The 17,195-nt window shown below is 40.6% G+C and overlaps 1 protein-coding gene across 3 annotated transcripts in view; it reads left to right on the top strand.

Moving 5' to 3' along the window:
• Positions 1-17,195, top strand: part of FLT3 (fms related receptor tyrosine kinase 3) — a 126,213-nt gene that overhangs the window by 10,692 nt on the left and 98,326 nt on the right. The window contains exon 1 of one of the 3 annotated variants that reach the window (XM_073662476.1): positions 4,116-4,351. The exons of the other annotated variants lie outside the window; for them this stretch is intronic. The gene's annotated coding sequence lies outside the window, so the exon portion shown is untranslated. Of the gene's footprint in view, positions 1-4,115; positions 4,352-17,195 lie in introns of those variants that run through there. 3 annotated transcript variants of the gene reach the window in all.

The following is a 17,195-nucleotide window of genomic DNA, read 5'->3' as shown; positions in this document are numbered from 1 at the left end:
TCTGCACTACGTCCTCACCAATCACACATTAACAGTTCCCATTGAACCATATCACATACATAGCCAGCAGCTTTTGTTTTGGCCAAAAGATTTTTAAAGCCACCACCACAACAAGGAGACTCCTCTGGCCGTGCCCTACTCTACTCTAACCTATTAAAAACTTCTTAAAATATCCAATACTCTTTTTAGATATTTTTTTTTATTTTTCTTTAAGGAAATGTGTCACATATATTTTTTAAAAATGACCAATAATACCACATACAAGGGACAAATACCATCACACCATGAACAGACCACATATTACCACCACATAGTGACCGAATAGTACCACATACAAAGGAGAAATACCACCACATCATAACCAGACCACATATTACCACCACATAGTGACCGAATAATACCACATACAAGGGACAAATACCATCACACCATGGTCAGACCACATATTACCACCACATAGTGACTGAATACTACAATACTGATCATTAATAAAAAAACACAATACTAATATTATCATGTTTCATTATACACAGGAGCTTTGTACATAGTATACAGTGTATAGTGTAAGTGTACAGGTAATACAGTGATCACCAGTGACATTATGCACAGGAGCTCTGTATATATTGTATAGTGTACAGGTAATACAATGATCACCAGTGACATTATACACAGGAGCTCTGTATATAGTGTAGAGTGTACAGGCAATATAGTGATCACCAGTGACACCATGTGACTTCATCCTGCCCCCATTTGTCTCCATCCTGCCCCCATTTGTCTCCATCCTGCCCCCATATGTCTCCATCTTGCCCCCATATGTCTCCATCTTTCCCCCATATGTTTCCATCCTGCCCCCATTTGTCTCCATTCTGCCCCCATTTGTCTCCATTCTTCCTCCATGTTTCTCCATTCTATCCCATTTCATCTCCCATTCTGCCCCCATGTCTCTCCATTCTGCCCCCATGTCTTACCTTCAATTCTCTCCTCCGTCCCCCAGTGCCTCCTCCCTCTCCTCTTATTTCAGCCGAAGACTTTGCCTCATTCTTCAAGCAGAAGATTGACACCATCAGACAAAGCTTTTTCCTAAAGCCCCCACAGCCCCTCCCCACACCTACTCAACCCTCCTCCTCCAAAACCACCTTCTCCACCATTACGGAAGATCAACTTTCCTTTTTACTCTCCAAATCACACCTCACCACCTATAAACTTGACCCAATCCCGTCCCACCTCATCCCAAACCTTACCACTATCTTCATCCCAGCCCTAGTCAACCTCTTCAACCTGTCATTAACAACTGGTGTCTTCCCCTCATGCTTCAAACATGCCTCTATCATACCCATCCTCAAAAAGCCCTCCCTTGACCCATCCTCTCTGACTAGCTATCGCCCCATATCACTTCTCCCCTATGCCTCAAAACTACTGGAACAACACGTCCATTCTGAGCTGTCCTCCCACCTCTCCTCCTGCTCCCTCTTCGACCGCCTACAATCTGGTTTCCGACCGCATTCTACTGAAACTGCACTGACTAAAGTCACCAACGACCTACTAACCGCCAAATCTAAGCGACACTACTCTGTCCTCCTCCTCCTAGACCTGTCATCGGCCTTCGACACAGTGGACCATTCCCTCTTACTACAAACTCTCTCATCTCTCGGCATCACAGACTTGGCCCTATCCTGGATCTCCTCATACCTAACAGACAGGACATTCAGTGTCTCCCACTCACACACCACCTCCTCATCTCGCCCCCTATCTGTCGGTGTCCCCCAAGGTTCAGTTCTAGGACCCCTGCTCTTCTCCATCTACACTTTCGGCCTGGGACAGCTCAAAGAGTCTCATGGCTTTCATTATCACCTCTATGCTGATGACACACAGATCTACCTCTCTGGACCCGATATCACCTCCTTACTAACCAAAATCCCACAATGTCTGTCTGCTATTTCATCCTTCCTCTCTGCTAGATTTCTAAAACTTAACATGGACAAAACAGAATTCATCATCTTTCCGCCATCTCATTCACCCCCCTCCAACTGACCTATCTATCAACGTCAATGGCTGTCCACTCTCCCCAGTCCATCAAGCTCGCTGCCTTGGGGTAACCCTGGACTCTGAACTCTCCTTCAAACCACATATCCAAGCCCTTTCCACTTCCTGCCGACTCCAACTCAAAAATATCTCCCGGATCCGCACATTCCTCAACCATGAATCTGCAAAAACACTAGTGCACGCCCTCATCATCTCCCGCCTTGACTACTGCAACCTCCTGCTCTGTGGCCTCCCTTCCAACACTCTTGCACCCCTCCAATCCATCCTAAACTCATGCTGCCCGACTAATCCACCTGTCCACCCCCTAAATTCCCCGGCCTCTCCTCTCTGTCAATCTCTTCACTGGCTCCCCATTGCTCAGAGAGTCCAGTTCAAAACTCTAACCATGACATACAAAGCCATTCACAGCCTATTTCCTCCATATATCTCTGACCTAGTCTCCCGTTACATACCCGCACGCAACCTCCGATCCTCACAAGATCTCCTTCTCTATTCCCCTCTTATCTCCTCCTCCCACAATCGTATACAAGATTTCTCCTGTGCTTCCCCCCTACTCTGGAACTCTCTACCCCAACACGTCAGACTCTCGCCTACCGTGGAAACCTTCAAAGGGAGCCTGAAGACCCACCTCTTCCGACAAGCCTACAACCTTCAGTAACCACTGATCCACCACATCGCTGCACGACCAGCTCTACCCTCACCTACTGTATCCTCACCCATCCCTTGTAGATTGTGAGCCCTCGCGGGCAGGGGCCTCGCTCCTCCTGTACCAGTCGCTGTCACATTGTGTTCAAGATTATTGTAATTGTTCTTGTATGTATACCCCTTTTTCACATGTAAAGTGCCATGGAATAAATGGCTCTATAATAATAAATAATAATAAAAATAATAATTCTGCCCCATGTCTCTCCATTTTGCCCCTATGTCTCCTCCTATTCTGTCCCCATGTCTCTTCCCATTCTGCCCCCATGTCTGCTCCCATTCTACCCCCATGTCTCCATTCTGCTCTCATGTCATCTCCCATTTTGCCCCATGTCTTCTCCCATTCTTCTCCATGTCATCTCCCATTCAGCCCTCATTGATCTCCATTCTGCCCCCATGTCATTTCCCACACTGCCCCCATGTCATCTCCCATTCTGCCCCCATGTCATCTCCCATTCTGCCCCCATGTCATCTCCCATTCTGCCCCCATGTCATCTCCCATTCTGCCCCCATAGTGCGGCTTTACAAATAAGTAAAAAAAAAAAAGTTTCTCCTTACCTGACCACCAGTCCAGCGGCGACTCTCCTTCATCGATCTGAGGCGTGGACCCCAACCAGTCACAGGCCGGAAGTAACGTTATACGCCGACGACGTGCACGCTGACATCAGCTGCCAGCCTGTGATTGCCTGGCAGCGACTTCCGCACAGCAATAGATTTCAAGTAAACGTGCGTCCGAGGGCGCAAGTTCAGTTAGCTGGGACACAGTGAGCAAAGGTGGGGGGCCCTGTCCGGGCCCCTCTGCTCACTGGATCCCATACGCCAGTAAGGGCAGTAATGCCCTGGTGGCCCTGATCTCCAGTAACAGAAAAGTCTGAGCGCTGTCATCGCATTCTAGGACCCTTTGTCTCAGAGATCAAAGAATTCCTCACCTTTCCCCTTCTTACATTTATATTTGATGCATCAGAAGATAATTTTATCAGAATTTCCCCTTTTTAAATGTCCTTTTAGGCCTATATGATATAATAGAGGGGGGATCCCTCTTGAGGACCAAATCATTTACCCAAAGTTGACTTCTCATTTCCTCTCTCTTTTTTTAGTTATTCCCTTTCTGGATTAATTGTAGGAAATTTGAGTAAAGGTATTACTGGCTGATGGTAACTATGGACAAATATAGTAATAATTCACTTTGACTTATGACCAGAGTTACAATCAGTACAATTTATAAATATTCTATAACTTTGTGTGAATTGACTGCCATCTAGAGGAGGACCGGGGCAGTGCACTAAACATTGTAATTTAAACTTGAGATAAACCCTCCTTGTTTCTAGATGTAGCAGCCATTCATCATTTATCAGTTCTCCTGATTCGCTGCCTTTTCACTGCCTGATGCGTCTCTAAAAGCCAGGTCTCTGAAACCTTGCCACATGACTTAAAGGGAACCTGTCACCAGATGTGACCCATATGAGATACAGCTGCCACCGAGATACGTCAGACTGTGGATGACGTAGGGACGCATCATCCACATGAAGCAAGAAGGATGACGGCATCACAAGGGAGGCACCAGATCAGGACCAGCGACGCCCCTCGGGCCAGACCGCCTTCCCCGGTGAGTATAATAAAAGCTCTTTTTCTTGTCTTGCAGGTCGGATCAGGGGCATATATACAGCATTATAGAATGCTGTATATAAGGGCTGCAAAGGTGGTGGCTGTATGTCATATTGGTCAAACCTGGTGACAGGTTCCCTTTAAGATAAGAAGCCAAACCAGACACTGTATTTGTACACATGTCTTTCTGGGCTTTTGTCTCTCATCAGTGCAAAGCAGGAGGGCTGACTTTCCTGGGTGAGAGGCCTCTAATAGGTGGTTTAAGGGGTAAAGTTTCTCCTTGTAGAAAGTGTAAGGAGACTTGCAGGACATGCCATGCTCCTCTGAGAATTTAAATATGCAAATATCCTCTTCAAAGATAAAGAGAATGGGACCTCTAGTGCCACTTTTGGAAGTAGCAATCCGTAAACTCAAACTGGACAATTTAAAGGGCCTTGGCACATGACTTAGGATAAGAAGCCAAACTGATTAGTCAGGAATGGCGTGTAGCTTTGATAAAGCAGTAGGAGTCTTCCCAGCCTGTCCCCCTACACAGAATCGGAAAGCATGTAACAAAGGCAGAAACATTCCCTGTGATGGCTCATTATCTACTGTTCATGGTACACTAAGGTCTGCTGCATTATTACTGTTCCTTGCTGTGATGTGACAGCTGTGTATTATATGGGAGGCCCATTTGTTCCCTGTGGCTGCACCTTGTGCCGCTGAGGGGGTCGGGTGGAATAGCTGTCTGTCCTGCTGGTGCCATCGCCCAAGATCACAGTATGGACACCGGTAATTAGGCTGAGTATATGGACCTTATATCTATATGGGAGCTTTCCTAGGCATCTGTGCAGCGCGGATATATTGGGGTGATGACTGGGGAAGTCTAGCTGGATTCAATCTCAAGAACACTGGGGCAGATTTATGAAAAGTCTCTAAAAGACGAACAAAATACAAAATGTGAGCGGCTCTGTGATCGGTTGCTATGAGCAACAGTTTTTTTCTTTAGACAGTTTTTATAAATCTGCCAACAGGGCCTTAATTACCAAAGCTCCCAGTAAAACTTTTAGTTGCCCATAGCAACCAATCAGAGTTCAGTTTTCAATTTTTCAACTGCTCTGGAAAAATAAAAACTGAGCTCTGATTGGTCGCTACAAACAACCAAGACTATTGATAAATGAGGCCTTATATTTTTCTTGCTGTTGGGTTTTACCTTAGTAACAGTAGAATATATATGTCGTTGTTGCTGTTGTTTTGGTACCTAATGTTTATATGCCCCTATATGAGCAGTGATTACTGCACCCTAAGGCAATGTTCACACTCGGCGTTTTTTTTAGCAGTTTTTTTATGCAAATTTTCACCTGCATTTTACAGCACCAGATAAGTCAATGACATTTCAGAAATCTTATGCACACAGCTTGGTTTTTTGTCCTAAGTATTTTGTTTTTTTGCACAATAGAGCATGTCACTTTTTTCAGCGTTTTCAGCCATTGAAAGTAATGGGTGGTGAAAAAACGCTGCAAAAAATGCAGGTATCATGTTTGGCAGCGTTTTTTTTGTGCCAAAACCTGATGAAATAGAATCAGATTTTTTTTTTGCACTAAACTTAATCAGCATGCACAAGAGACAAATGTAGCATGACAAAAACGCAGCAAAAATGCAGCAAAAACGCAAGAGAAACCAAGCAAAACCTGTTTTTTTTTCTGCAGCTACTTTACTGCCAAGAGAGCAGGTTTTGCTGCAGGAAAAAAAAATCACTGAAAAAAAACACCGAGTGTGAACATCGCCTTGAAATGGAGTCGCAGTGCATGTGTTCGTCTGGCACTCCTTTCATTCCCTATGGGTATGCGGAGAACGGCGCTCATGCTTTTTCCGGCAGCCCCTTAAAGAATGAATGGAGAAGTTCCATTTTCTAATAGGGATAAAAATTAAAGGAGCAGATACTTTTGTTAGACAACCCCTTTATTGGGCTCAGTTTGCAATCTACAGAGCTGATGTTTAGTCATGTAACCACTTCAGATGGTGCTAGTTCCCTCGCAATCCAAAATCCAAATAATGCACTGCCCAGACATAAGGGACCTACACAAAGAAGTACATTTCCTCCCTCTACAGTTTGAGGCCACATTCACATGGCAGTATTTTCATCAATATTTCACGTCAGTATTTATAAGAAAAAAAAGCATTTTCTCATTTTGTTCCACTCCCGGTTTTGGATGAAACGTATTGAATTTTTGCCTATTTTTTGTTAGGTTTTTGGTAGTTTGCACCTTTTTTTGTTTGCACCAAACTGATCTTTCCATTTGAAGTGTATTTTATATGTGTTTGGTAGTTTTTGTTTGGTCGTTGTTTTTTTAAGTTTTCCACTCAGGGCATGGTTTACGGTTTTCAGATGGTTTTGCCTAGTTAATTATTTGTGAATTTTCAAAAAGTTGCTAAATTTGTTGCAAATCTACTCCGGTTCCCCCTAGAGTGATTTTAAGTTCACAAGAAATTATTGAGCAATGTTTACGACATTTTTTCAAAACATGCAATTTATTGATCTAAAAAGACACAAAAATGGTTAAAGATAGAAAAAAAAGAAAATTTTTTACTTTGTGCAAAATTCGTAAACCTCATGCGTATTTTTTATGAATTTAGCGCAAATAACATAAGATAACAGAAGAAAAGGGACTTAAACCCCCCACAAATGATGACTCAGGCCCTAAGAGTATATTCTTAAGCAGCAGGAATGAGTTTGGGTTGACCGTGGTACATGGTCACCTTAAGAACTTTTTCACACAAACATAATTCATCAGATATAAATCCATGCTTGCTCAGTAGAAAATAATACCAATAATTGCAAATATTTGTGCAAAAACTGCTGAAATGCTGATTAACCCCTTGGCGTCACAGCCAGTTTTGGCCCTTGTGCCAGACTATTTTTTTTTTCACTTTTCTGCTGTCACATACTAGGAGGCATAACTTTTTTATTTCTTCAGCGACAAATGAAGGCTTAGTTTTTTTCAGGAGGAGATGTGTTTGTCAGTGGCATCATTTTGGGGTATATACAGTGGAGATAATAAGTATTTGATACACTGACGATTTAGCAAGTTTTTCCACCAACAAAGAATGAAGAGGTCTGTAATTTTTATTGTAGGTACACTTCACCCGTGAGAGACAAAATTTAAAAGTAAAAAACAGAAAATCACATTGTATGATTTTTAAATAATTAAATTGCATTTTATTGCCTGAAATAAGTATTTGATCACCTACCAACCAGCAAGAATTCTGGCTCTCACAGACCTGTTAGTGTTTCTTTAAGAAGCCCTCGTACTCTGCACTCATTACCTGTATTAATTGCACCTGTTGAACTTGTTACCTGTGTAAAAGACACCTGTCCACACACTCAATCACACTCCAACCTCTCCACCATGGCCAAGACCAAGGAGCTGTCTAAGGACACCAGGGACACAATTGTAGACTTGCACAAGGCTGTGATGAGCCACAGGAAAATAAGCAAGCAGCTTGGTGACAAGGCAACAACTGTTGGCACAATTATTAGAAAATGGAAAAAACACAAGATGACTGTCAATCTTCCTTGGTCTGAGGCTCCATGCAAGTTTTCGCCTCGTGGGGTAAGGATGATTCTGAGAAAGGTCATGAATCAGCCCAGAGCTACATGGGAGGACCTGGTCAATGACCTGAAGAGACCTGGGACTACAGTCTCAAACATACCGTTAGTAACAAACTATGCCGTCATGGATTAAAATCCTGCAGGGCACGCCAGGTCTCCCTGCTCAGTACAGCACATATCCAGGCCCATTTGAAGTTAACCAATGATCATTTGGATGATGCAGAGGAGGCATGGGAGAAGGTCATGTGGTCAGATGAGACCAAAATAGAACTTTTTGGTATCAACTCCACTCGCTGTGTTTGGAGGAAGAAGGATGAGTACAACCCCAAGAATACCATCCCAACTGTGAAGCATGGTGGGGGAAACATCATACTTTGGGGTGCTTTTCTTCAAAGGGGACAGGACAACTGCACCGTATTGAAGGGAGGATGGATTGGGTCATGTATCACAAGATTTTGGCCAATAACCTCCTTCCCTTAGTAGGAGCATTGAAGATGGGTCATGGCTGGGTCTTCCAACATGACAATAACCCGAAACACACAGCCAGGGCAACTCCTTAAGAAGCATTTCAAGGTCCTGGAGTGGCCTAGCCAGTCTGCAGACCTGAACCTAATAGAAAATCTTTCGAGGGAGCTGAAACTCATTATTGCCCAGCGACAGCCTCAACACCTGAAAGATCTGGAGAAGATCTGTATGTAGGAGTGGGTCAAAATCCCTGCTGCAGTGTGTGCAAACTTGGTCAAGAACTACAGGAATCATCTGACCTCTGTAATTGCAAACAAAGGTTTCTGTACCAAATATTAAGTTCTGTTCTTCTATTGTATCAAATACTTATTTCATGCAATAAAATGCAATTTAATTATGTAAAAATCATACAATGAGATATTCTGGATTTTTTTTCAGACTCTGTCTCTCACAGGTGAAGTGTACCTACGATAAAAATTAAAGACCTCTCCATTCTTTGTAGGTGGGAAAACTTGCAAAATCGGCAGTGTATCAAATACTTATTTTCCCCACTGTGTAACTTGTTGATAAATTTTTGTTAACTATATGGGAAGGAATATAAACAGAACAATTTTGCCTCTACTTTTTCTGTTTACATTTTACACTATTTGCCATGCTGTACAAACAAGGTGTTAACTTTATTCTGTAGATAACTACAAATACGGTGATACCAAATTCATATAGTTTTTTTTATTTATTAATACTTTTGTACAACTAATAAACTCTTAAAAAAATATAAATATTTTTTTCACAACATATATTTCACAATTGTCGATCAATGGAGCTGTATGAGGTCTTCCTTTTTTGCACAACAAAATGTAGTTTTAGTTTTCATCGGTGCGATTTTGAGGTACATGTGCCTTTTTGATCACTTTTTATAAACTCTTTGCTGCATAAAAAAAAGCACAGTGGGCAAAAAATTCTATAAATCATATCCACGTTGTTGGAACTGTAAGATGCTGCATATTTTCGCTGTTCAAAAAGACTCAACGACTTACATTGGAACTTAACTTTATAGCCCTATATAATCATTTGCGATTTTTGTGGTATTTGCTTTTCTTTTTTTGTCTTGTGTTTCTTGCTGATGTTTTTTGAGCCAAATTCATCAAAATGGCTCATGTGATTGACAAATTTGGTGCAAAAGAAAAAATGCTCTTTCTTGTTGTCTTCAATAGTTTGTGGAACTTTGTTGCACAAAATGATGCTTAACAATATTTCACGTTAGTCTTCAACTGCGCCAAAATAAAAGATCTGCCAGAAATTTTACTCCAGGCATGGAGTGGAGTGAAACGCACCAAAAAAAAGCGATATTTTAGAAAGTTTTGTTTCATGAATGTGTCCAAAAACATTTTGATAAGCGAAATTGTAAAAAAAAAGTACTAAAAAAGAAAGACAAGATAAAAAATAGAGCAAAAAATATAATGTATAGGACACGAATACTAAAAGCAATTAAAAAAGAGTAAATTGCTGCAAAAAAATTGAGAAACAACATTGATGACTTGGGACATTAAGCTGGTTGTTGCCCCACATAGAAAAGAGTGAGAATGCCCATGGGGAAGGAGCTGACATGAGCATGCAAGATCCTGCCATGTCACATGAGGTGTGCACCACAGAACACTACTTTTAATAGTATATTTATTAATAGACATCTTTGTCATTAACCGCAAACAGCTTTATGCTTGGTTTATAAGCCACCTGTGTATTTTGTACCCTACAGAAACATGTAACAGTATGCACAGAGAGCAGTGAAAGTTTGATCCACGTTGCATTTTATGCTTATATAAAACTACCCACAGGTTACTGGAAGAGTAAAAACAGAAAGAACACAAAAAAATTGTTAAAGAAAAAAAAGAAAGAAATTTATTTCCTCCCTTAATCTCATTTTTTTAGTGGATATAAGAAAACTAGCTGCCGCAGGAGCCTCTCCCATCTGCTCTGTTAGTAGTGAGACAAAAGATAGGTTAGCTTAGCTCCCTTGAAAACAGATCAGCAGGAGGTTACCCCCTATATTCTCTGTAGGATTTATTCCAGATCACTCAGAATATGGTGCATTTCAATAGACAGTGAGGATAACTTTATATATATAATAAATCATATAGGGGTCTATGCATCAAAGTTTTTATGCTAGTTTTCTGACATAATACACTTTGAAAAATTGCTAAACTTTTGCCCAATGTGAAGTTGCAAAAACATTTTGCAACTTTTGCCGTTTTCATGCCAGTCCCCCCCACTGAGAAAATGCACTGAATTCATTAAGTGATGAGCGCTGACTGAGTGGTTTCGAGCAACCCAAATAATTCAACCTCCTGTTTATATTATTGGCGACCACCCTCACCACACAGTCTTTTTCACTCATTTTCATATTAAAATAGATCCCAAAGAAAACATTGGGACTCTATTAAAGGGGTTGTGCAAAAACGGTATAAGGGCCCTTTGCAGTTCAATAGCTCATCATAATGCACACCTGCTTTGGAGGTGGTAGTGGCCCCCTTACCTCTTGGGCCCCTGTGTGGCTGCACAGGTTGCATTAATGATATATCCACCCCCGATAGGAAGTGTACTATCCTTGAAGTAAGGTGAGTAGGTCACTTTACCCAGCACCTTTCTCTGTCTGCAGAATTTCTGCAGATGAACAATCCATTCCATCTCTAGAAGAGAATAATCTTAACACTTTTTTTTTTACATATTCATTCTGTACATTTTTACTCGCATATAAAGATTTTATATATAGTCATGGCCAAAAGTGTTGGCACCTTTGAAATTGTTCCAGAAAATTAAATATTTCGCCCAAAAAATTATTCCAGTTACACATAATTTTCTACACATGTTTATTTCCTTTATGGGTATTGGAACAAGATGAAAAAAAAAACAGAGAAAATAAGGCAAATTGGACAAAATTTCACCCAAAATCCCAAAAATGGGCCTTATAAAATTGTTGTCACCTTTCCAAAATTGTGAGTAAACAACTTGGTTTCAAGCATGTGATGCTTGTCCAACCTCACCTGTTGCAAGTGACAGGTGTGGACAATATAGAAATCACACCTGAAACCAGATAAAAAGGGGAGAAGTTGACTCAATCGTTGCATTGTGTGTCTGTGTGTGCCACACTAAGCATGGAGAACAGAATGAGGAGAAGAGAACTGTCTGAGGACTTGAGAACCAAAATTGTTGAAAAATACCAACAATCTCAAGGTTTCAAGTATATCTCCAGAGATCATTATGTCCAATTTGCCTTTTTCATTTTTTTGTGTAGTTCCAATACACACAAAGGAAATAAACATGTGTATAACAAAACATGTGTAATTGCAATAATTTTCTGGGAGAAATATGTCACTTTCTGGAACAATTTCAAGGGTGCCAACACTTTCGGCCATGACTGCACATATGTATAAAAAAAGCAGGACTCCTGAAAAGCCACACAAGGTCAAAAGGTGGTCACAATTATCTCTGTGTGTTTCTGTTAAAATGACATTTTGTTGTTTTTGTAAAGTGTTATATACGTTTAGACTAGAACAGAACTCCTTATTTCCTTCCCGTCTCAGTTCAGTCTGGCACTTCAACCTTAAGGAAGTTAATTTTCTCTTTCAGTTCTTCTTCACTGGTTCTACTCAAGTGTTTTTGTTCTCTTTTCCTTCACATGTAAAATAACTCATCTTCCTATGTACTATTTTTTGATGACCACAGTTATTGCAGACAAAAGTGCATGTCAGACCCATCGTCACATCACTTCCAGCCGGTATTAAATACTCAGCTCCTGAACTTCCCTTGTTGTACTGAATGCATTTATTGAATAGGATCTGTCACCTCTCCTGACATCTGTTTTAGTAAATATGTGTATTCTGGAGTATCTTTGGTGTAAACTCTGTGCTGTGCTGTTTATTCCTACTATTAATTTATGAATGAATTAAAACTGGGTGTTACCAGTTGTGGGAGGTGTCCCTGTATACTCTTACATTGTCCAATCAGCACTGACAGAGCCAGAAAGTATTTTAACACACCATTTTGACAAAGGCATTGGTAACACCCAGTTGTCAATTTATCTAGAAATGTCTTGGATGGATAACAGAGTAACAGAACAATGAATCAAAAGGCCAACAGATTAGCCAGGAAAGATGACAAAACTTTTTTAATATTGAACTAGTCTGGTTAGTACCATACTTAAAGGGATTTCTTAGTAATAACTCTCCTAACTGTAATATATATATGCTACAAAACAGGAGTACTACTCTAGTAGTAAAATGTTAAATCTTTATTAGCTACATAATTATATAAAATATATAATTAAAAAAACAGAAAAAAATCAGAAGGAAGCAGGGACCACGCAAAATACCATATATATTAAATTTTTACCCTATTCTATATAAAGTGAATATTAATCCTACTATAAACTCTAGCACATTGGTATGTACAACATATGTTTCAAATTACAACAAAATACTATGTTTAACAAATTTTTGTACAAAAAAATGCAAATAGGATTACATAACAGTGGACATATTCCTGCTGCCAAACATAACCAGACCACAATATGCAATATGAAATGTATCAGGGTCTATAGGAAATGTTTACACCCTGAAGTACAACACAGATGCCAAAAAATGTATTTAAAAAGTGGCTAGATGCACTGATATGTAATCTGTAGGGAAAGAATATGAAGAAGAATATTTAAAACTGTGTGGGCTTTGCAGGAAGTACCCCTGACGCGCGTTCTGTGTTGCTTTTGTCCCCCTACTTTTCCTCCAAAATTTAATTTAAACTAATCGAATTTATGATCCCTCAGTTACCAGTTGTTGTCTAGATATATTTAGGTCATTACTCAGCAAAATTTTTCAATGTTAGTTTACCTCTTCAGATCTTCACTGTCCTGTAGCTGTGCCTGTGATTAGGCAGTATCACTCATTATATGGGAAAAACATTAGTGTCATATATTAATGCTTCACCTCCAAAGAATGGTCTAATATTCCTGAAATCCGGCAATAGGTGCCTGGTAGTCCGACAATCATATTCTGCTATTGTCAGCATTGAATGGACATAGGCACAGTGTGCAGGGAAACACCCCCAACTAGTAACACACAGTTGTCAATGTATACATTTAAAGGAAGAATAACAGAGGAACTACATAAGTTCTCAGAAAAAATGCTCCAACATTGGTATATTTTAAGGAATACAAGCATTTATTAAAACAAATTTGTAAAGAGAATGGATAGATCATCTTTATAAGGAAAACCCAAGGTGAAAACATAATAAGAAAATATTCTGCAGTAAATAACTAAACAGCAATAGTGCATGAAATTAATATAAGGTGCTTAGTTAACATAATTTTGATCAAAAAAATGTAAAAACCATCCCACAACGTCACGGTGACCCTATTGGGGACGGTCCTAACCTCTAGTATTAAACCTTACCATTTGTCAAGTGACGTACATGTGGATAAGGACTGAGAAATGTTTGATTTCACATACAGTAGTTTGCTGCTTTAGTGTTTTTCGACCTTTTAGTTGGATGTTTCTCTGGTTACTGAAGTACTCAGCATTTCATACGTTTTTTAAAATTGTATTGACAAATACATCAAGTTTAAGGAAAGACCCAATATTTGCAATGTTGACCCTTGTATTTCAAGACTTCTGCCCTTCGCCCTGGCAGCCGGATTTCAGTTTTTGGGCCAAATCTTACTGATAACCGCCCATTTTTACCTAATCAGGTGCGACCACACAGCATTTAATCTTAATTATCCAGACATAAATTCAGTATGCCAGGAGGCATACGCTATTATCTTTATATTGACTTTTGAATTTATGTGTTTTTCTTTGGTTGGTCAAGAAACTATTATTTGTATAAGCCTGAATGTTGACACTTGAGTTGATATTTACTGCAACTTATTGTCTGCTAACTTTGCAAGACAGGGACGAAGGGTCATTGAATGGATGTTTGCTAAATATGTTAATTGACCATTGTGTGGGCCCTATGGCTTGTTGACTCGCAAAAAGAGAAGGACAAACTATGCAGATCGATTAAATGCTCAAACATTGAGAGTTAAACTTATCCTACACTTCCCCCTTGACCTGTGGATGATGACATGAACCACAGATGTGGATATAAAAAGGACCCCTATCCTTCTGAGAGGAACTTTACAAAATCACAGCCAAGAGAGACTCTTCAGAACAGCAACCAGGACAGATGGTTCCATTAAGAGGGACACAGATTTGACTCTACAGGATGTCAACCTAGGGGACCACGGCCCCAGCTGGAAGAACACAGATCTGTTCCATTGAATATCACTGAACCCATGGATACATTTGAGGAAGCTAGGATTTTGACCCCCTGGTCACCTGACTCCAGGGATACATTTGGGGAAACCAGGTTGGGACCCTCCGGTCACCTGGTCCCATGGAGATGTTTGGGGTAGCCAGTTTGGGACGCTCCGGTCACCTGGAACCCATGGTTATGTTTGGGGTAGCCAGGTTGGTACTCTTCGGTCACCTGGAACCCATGGTTATGTTTGGAGAAGCCAGGTTGGGACCATCTGGTTGCTTGGCCCCATGGAGACATTTGGGGAAGCCAAGATTATGACCCTCCAGTCACCTGATCCCATGGAGACATTCGGAGAACCCAGATTGGGACCATCCGGTTGCCTGGCCCAATGAAGACATTTGGAGAAGCCAGGTTGGGACCTTCCGGTCACCTGGTCACGTAACTCAATGGACTATTAGCTTCCTAAGCTTGTCGTTACCTCCTCTCTGTGGGTACCGTCCAAAAGCGGGTGCCACTGGTGGGAGTAATTGGCCCTGGAAGCCCAAAGTCGCAGCAGCTTTAATCCCGGTGAGTCAGCCGAAGGGTGAGACTCTGTAATTTGCACCATCTTGGGTATTTTGCTGGGACTGTTCTATATGTTATTGTCTGTTTGGTGGTATTGCCACACTGATTTACCGTCACCCTGGGTTGTCTAAGTAGTAATATGCCCACAGGAGACCCCCATGTCTCCATATCAGAGTTTAGAGATTATTACAATTTCTGTGTTTTTGTTTTTCCACCCATTGTTTGAGAATTGACCACAGGTTCTTAATGGGATAGATTTCTGGGGAGTTTACTGGCCATGGACCCAAAATGTAAACATTTTATTCTCCAAGCCACTTAGCTATCACTTTTGCTTTATGACATGGTCTCCATCAGGCTGGAAAAATCCATTGCTTATCACCAAATTGCTCCTTGATGGTTGGGAGAAGTTGCTCTTGGAGAAGGTTTAGATCCTATAGATTATTCATTGGCGTGTTCTTAGGCAAAATTGTTAGTGAGCCCACTGCCTTGCATGAAAAGCCCCCACACATGAGTGGCCTCAGGATACTTTACTTTTGACATAACACAGGACTCATGGCAGCGCTCACCTTTTTTTTCTTTGAACAATAATTCTCTGATATGTCCCAAACAGTCTGAAGGGTTCTTCATCAAAGAAAATAACTTTATCCCAGTCCTCTTCAGTCCAATACCTGTACTTCCTGCAGAATGTCAGTCTGTCCTTGATGTTTTTTTGAAGAGAAGTGACTTGTTACCCTTCTTAACACCAGGCCAGCCTCCGAAAGCCTTTGACCAGCTATGCATGCAGATGTACTGTCACCTGCTTGCTGCCATTCCTTAGCACTGGTGTTGAACCGATTCCATAGCTGAATCTTCATTAAGAGACAGTCCTGGCATTTGTTTCGCTTCTTGGGCACTCTGAAGCAATTGAATATGTTACTTTAAAGTTCTTTGAAGCAGCAATGTCCTTGCCTGTAAAACCCTTTAGATGCAAAGCAATGGTGACCGCACATGTTTCCTTGGAGGTAATCATGGTCAAAGGAAGAAGGCAACAATTTCAAGCAGGAGCCTGCTTTTAAAGCAACCAGTCTGCTCTTATAATTCAATCAGCATGTAGAGTGATATCAGCTGCCTTGTCTTGTTAAGACTTATTCTTGAGCGAATGAAAAGATCACTGAAATGATGGAAGCAGATCATTGTGTGGTAGGGCTGAAATGTAATGGAAATGGGATTTTTGTGATTAAGTTAACTTTCTTGGCAAGGGAAGACTTTGCAATATTTTGCAATTCATCTGATCTCTCTTCATAACAATCCAGAGTTAATACAAATTGTTATTATAAAAACTGAAGCAACACACTTTATGAAAACCAAAATTTGGGTCAGTCTCAAAACGTTTGGCCACAACTGTAGATTTTTCAGATATGATTATCTAAAAAACAATCTTTTTTTAGGTAAATTAGGGTTCTCCCTTCAATACATAACACTAGTTTTTCTGCGCAGTTATTGATATTACCAGAAAATCACAAGTATGTGAAAATCTGGAGATGTCACCTATTATACACAGAATCTGTTACTGAGTAATGACCTAAATATATCTGGATTTTTTCCCTAATAAACTCATCTGGTAACCTAGGTGTCATATTTATGAAAAAAAAATATATATATATCTGATATTCTAAATGATTTCTAATATTTCTAAAGTGTGCATTGTAGGTGACATAATTTATCTTTTGAGAATAGACTGGGGTAGACGACATGTTGTTTGGCATCAGTCCCTTCCTGCCAGAGCCATGCAGCTCCACAGGAAACAGCTAGCATCATCTGAACAGGAAAGATGAACTGCTGGAGGACTGCTTGGCGCAGTGACTGTTAAAGGAGACTCTATAAAAATAGATCTTTACGGGAAGTCCATTAACATTCATGGTTGCACCTGATTTACGATGCATTTACCTAAAAT

Source organism: Phyllobates terribilis, unplaced genomic scaffold, assembly GCF_046119375.1.
Source record: "Phyllobates terribilis strain yellow unplaced genomic scaffold, ASM4611937v1 Scaffold_2__4_contigs__length_985480577, whole genome shotgun sequence".
In the NCBI taxonomy this organism is placed as follows: Eukaryota; Metazoa; Chordata; class Amphibia; order Anura; family Dendrobatidae; genus Phyllobates; species Phyllobates terribilis.
The sequence above is the reverse complement of the archived record's forward strand: the minus strand, read 5'-3'. Positions and strand labels throughout refer to the sequence as shown.